General features: G+C 28.7%; 1 protein-coding gene across 1 annotated transcript in view; it reads right to left on the reverse strand.

Annotated features, from left to right (window-relative positions):
* LOC117182157 (tail-anchored protein insertion receptor WRB-like) overlaps positions 1-5,420 on the reverse strand; it is a 143,267-nt gene that overhangs the window by 110,865 nt on the left and 26,982 nt on the right. The gene's annotated exons all lie outside the window — the stretch shown is intronic.

Consider the following 5,420-nt stretch of genomic DNA (forward strand, 5'->3'; position numbering starts at 1 on the left):
AGAGAGATTTATCAGCAACCTGGGTCGGAGCAGTGTTGCGGAACGAACGTGTTATTTACTTAAATAGCACGAGAATTCTGGATCAATCTGAAAAATCTCTATGCCTTCGACACACTACTCCTTTCCCCTACCGAGTGAGTCACGCCTACCCCGAAAGGAAAATGGCTTAATGGTGTAATAATAATAATAATAATAATAATAATAATAGTACCTTCCAGTTTATACGTATAAGTTATTAATAATTTGAATACACCATTTTTGAATTGAAAACTTTTAAACTTCAGTTTTAAAAGTTTGGAATTCAAGGGTTCCACTTTGAATGCTTCAATTTGTTGTTTATTTTTTATTACTTTATATGGAAAAATGTTTAGAATATAGTTTGATTTTTGTATACTTCATTGGGCGTGAAAAATGTTTGCGAACCGGGAAATGACCGGAAATTCATATCATATCATTATATTCATATTTTCATATTTTTCAGGACTACTTGGGACTTCGATTTTTAAGATTTAAAATTTCTAGCAGTTTTAAAAAACGTTAATTCAAAATTTTGTACTTATTAGTATTTATAATTTGTAATTGTTTTATTTCAAATGATTCTCATAAATAAATTTTCTAATTTTGAGAGGCTGTTTAATTTTTTTCGGTTTAATAGATAAATTCTACTTCTAACGCTTAAAATTCCAGAACAATCATTTACAGCTAATTAATATTAATGCTCATATTAATATCTGTTAATATAATATTATTATAATCATAACATCATATATAGTTAATTATATATTATATTAATGCTATTATAATGTAATGAAATATAAGTATAAAACATATCTGGCGTAATAGTATTAATCATGGAATTAATATTCTGATATTGCATATAGAAGAATTAATCGCGCGAAACATTGAAATCATTAGAACGCCAATTTTTTGCATTTCTTTAAAATGCGAAATTGTTGAAAGAATATTAATACTAATAATGTTCTATGTAAAATTAAAATTATCTACCAATTTGAAATTGTTTCCATTGGATGGAAATTCTTTAACTTGAATTATCTGTTGTCTTTTAAAGGAAATAAGATTACATGTATGTAACCGATTTCGTGGAAAAAATTTGTTGACAATGTTGTGAATATTTAAATTTTAAAAACTGATAAAATGATAACGTGGATTATCAAAAAATTGTCCAAGTTTTTATTTAGTGTTTAATATTGCTTAAACTAAAAAGAAAAATGTAAAGATTTGTATTATAAGTATATCTGTGTTACCTATCTATAAATATTTATATCAATAGTTTAAAAGAAAAAACACTTTGAAGAAATATGTGGATAATTTCTTGACAACACACCTTATCGTTTTCTTAAATTCAAATACTCATAATTCTTTACATGTAATGCAAATTACACGTGTGTTAAACGTGTCAATTGAAGTTTTATACCCTTATTGGTTAGTAATTGGTCATTACAGATGACGCGAAATTTTGTTTATCTTTTATTGTACGCAGAGTGAAAGTTACACTTTTGTATAAAACAAAACTAAAACTAAACGACAATACAACTGTAAAAGCGGATAATTTTGAAAAACTCTTACAAATATTATTTTTTAGAACCCAAAACAGACGCAGTAATTATTTAGATTGTAAAATATAAGGAAAAATCTTTATAAAAATATATGTTTTTTTGGGAATTGGTTAAGTTTTTTAAAATTTATATCATGTAACTGTTATTACTATAAAATTAGAATTTAAACAATCTTATTTACACCTGTTAGGAAAAAAAGAAATAGAATATCGAAATTTATTTTACCAATTTCGTGGAAAAAATTTTTTGTCGATATTGTGAACACATAATTTTTACATAAATTATCAAAAAATTATCCAAGTAGAGAACCTGACTTACGTTTCCGGTATGAAATTGTAATATAGTGGGAATTGTTGATGCTGAGTTTTTCTGATATTGTGGTGAAATTTGAGTTGAGTGGATTGCGGAAGTGTGTAGAAGGGTGTGGATGTGAGAGGCTAATTGAGCAATTGGGAGATTTTATGGGGAGGTAGATATGTGGAGGATTGAGACAGATTTGTGTGGAAGTTTGTTTGGATATTTGTGACAGGGTGAGAGGACTGTGTTGATCGGGCTGGTAGTAGCAGGGTTGAGAAGCGTCGCCGAAAGGCGAAACAGGTACCAGACCGCGACGGAAGATAGAGGCAGGGAAGCATAGAAGGCGGAGAATTTGAATTTGATTCATGGCTAGCGGAGCGAGTATCTCCGCGGAAGAAACAGATCTAGAGCAGGAAGAGTTCAGTACGCCGAAAGAAGAGTTCAAGGAAAGGAAGGCAAGGGGGAAGTATAAGAAAACTATAGAAAAGGAAAGATTAAGAGCAAAAAGCGTAGGTTCAATTGAGGCTTTTATCAAAAGGAAGAGAGGGGAGAGGGAAAGCAGTGAAGAGAAGGAAGATATCGGAGCGAGCGTGAAATATCAAAAGATGTGTAGATAGCCGCCGGAAAAGCAGAGTTTGACAGGGAAGAGTGATGATAGTAAGGGGGCTGACGGAAGCGGAGATGAAAGTGAAGTTACGATGAAAGAGGAAAGACTAAAGGAAATTCGCGAAGTGATGATAGAGGTTGGGGATTTCTGAAGAAAAGCAGGAAAAAAATGGGAGAGGAATTAAAGAAGGAAATTAGGCGGGAAATGGCTGAAGTTAAGGAAATAAAAAAATGGTAAGAAATCAAGGAAAAGTTAGAAAAGAGGATGCAGTCATTAGAACAAAAGCCAGAAAAGCAGGAAGAAGATAATAATAAAAAAGTAGAGGAGATGCAAGGTACGGTGAAGAATCTAGAAAGCTCGAACCGGGATTGTGGTGGGGGAGAGAGTGGGATAAGCAGATGGAAAGGCTGAGAAAAATAGAACAAAGAATAGATGGAACAAATATAGATAGAAGCGGAAAGATTGTAAGGAATGGAAATCATGTAAACCCTTAGGGAACACACTATGAATAAAGAAGAAGAGTAGAGAACCTGCATTTGATCCATTGATAAACTATAAACTTTGAAAATTTATATTTCTAAATTGGAAGGAAGGTTATGTAATGAAAGAAAAACAAAAATTTTGAGCCGTATATATAAATAAATATATTGGCTCGGTGGAAAAATCCTTAAAGGAATAAAAAACCACCGAAAAGGACCTACAAAAAATTTGCGAATAACAAAAAAATAAAAAGAAGTGCCGCTCGCTTCTAACAAACTAAAAATAAATGAAATCATTTTATATAATATTTACATAAAAAAACTAAATTGGGGTGCTTTCTGAACGTGAGTCCCGTCGCCGCTCACAAATGGAAAATAAATAAAATCATTTTATATAACAGGATGGCCGATTTAATCTACGAAAAAAATTCCAGGTTTGCAAACATTTTTCATGGTCGATGAGATTTAAATAATGGCACACTAAAGCTACAAAATGTTTCACTTGAGGTAATAAAATATTTAAAAATTGAAAACATGTTAACTGAACACTTCTCAAATTAGAAATTCAATTACTTTCTTTTTAAATAGTTTAAACATCCTTGGAAAGCTTCAAAATTTTATTTCAAATTCTTGAAAAATCTAGAAGTTGTTTTAAATTGGATTTAAATTAAAAATTATTTTTGATATTTTTTACGAACTTCTGAATGTCTGTCAAAATGAATTGAATTTTTTCAACCATTTTCAGAAAATCCTGCAAACTTTAGAACATTTATTTACAATTGTGATGTATAAATAACAATTGACCATTTATTATTTGTAGGCGAAATTTCAGTAATTTTAAGAGATATGTAGAAGTTTTGAAAAGATTTAAACTTAATGTAAAACATAAAATGATAGCTTATTATAAAACAAAATGTAGATTTTCGCAGATTTTAAAGAAAAAAATTAGACTCAAATTTTTTCTACAAATGTTCATTTATAAATTATACATCAAAATTTTAAACTTTCACATACAAATTAAGTATTTTTCAAATACTAAAATTAAAATTGTCACGTTCGAAGTTTCAAGGCTCTTCGAAATTTTAACGTCTCCAGGTTTTCTATGTCAAACAATTGAGTTAAAGATTCTTTACTTTTAAATATTTGGTTTCAATTTACTTGTCTTAAATAAAAATTCAAATATTGCTAAATATTCAACAATTAATCTTTTTTTCAATGAAAAATGTCAAATTGAATGGGTTAAATTTGAATATTTTAGACGGAAACAATATTTTAAATTTAATAAAATCCTTTAATTAAGAATATATTATTATAAAGTTATTTTTAAGTTGAAAAGAGTTTATAAACTTTCAGTCATACGTTTACATTTGTTTAATGACAAAGCCTTTCAAATTGAAACCATTTAAGTTTTAACGTTACAATCTGTACATTCTTAAATTTCGAATTAATTTAAAATCGTTCTGTCAAATCTTTTTTGTTCACTTTTTATTACTTACAGTACAGATTTTGAAATACGCAGTGTAAAGTAAATAATAACATAATTGAGCTGCACGATCGAAGAAGGGCACATAAACTTATTTAGCCAGGAGTACGGAGGCCCCTGGAAGTTTTCAAAAGCATTGCCGCATTTTAATTTTTAAAGAATATCACTAGATGTAGAATTTCATTGCGCATTTTTTTTCCCCCAGGCAAAAAGTTGTAGGACGGGGGTGGTCGATATATGACCACCTGTCAGGTCGGGGACTTGAAATGAGTTTTCTGTTGAAATTATGCATAAATTTTTGGTCAAATGAAAACTCGATTTGAACGGAAATTTTCCCGTCCTCTAAAAGTTAAAAACTGACTGACTGAGCACGAGTTGAAATGAAAAACGAATTAAAATGGATATTTCCAGAAAAGCCAGTTTTTTATCCTATATAATATATAGATAAACAACAAAATATTAATCACGTTATTCATATTCTAATATTGCATACATTTTTATATTTTTAAATTGCGCGAAATATTCAAATATCATTAAAATCGCCAATTTCTTGAATTTCTTTCAAATGTGGATTAAGATATAAATATGACTATTATAATGTATCATAATTATAATATTATCATTAATAATAATTATATATATATTATTATTAATATTTATATAATTTATATTTTAAACTTGAAATAAAGTAACCTCAAAATACGCGCATATATAGAGGCGCGCGAAGTAATCAAAACTTGAAAATCGCCAATTTCTTGAATATCATTGAAATGCAAATTAAAATAGAAAAAGAAGACTTTTATAATATGATTTAATATAATATTATAATTATAATAACATTAATAATATATAGAATAGTATTAATATAATATTCTACACAGAAAAAACATAACCTCAAAATCGAAGCATCGAAACCTGGAAACATTCAAATCCCAATTCCTTGATTTTATGTATCGATCCACTTTGAAATACATAAA

This window comes from Belonocnema kinseyi, chromosome 10, assembly GCF_010883055.1.
Source record: "Belonocnema kinseyi isolate 2016_QV_RU_SX_M_011 chromosome 10, B_treatae_v1, whole genome shotgun sequence".
Taxonomy (NCBI): domain Eukaryota; kingdom Metazoa; phylum Arthropoda; class Insecta; order Hymenoptera; family Cynipidae; genus Belonocnema; species Belonocnema kinseyi.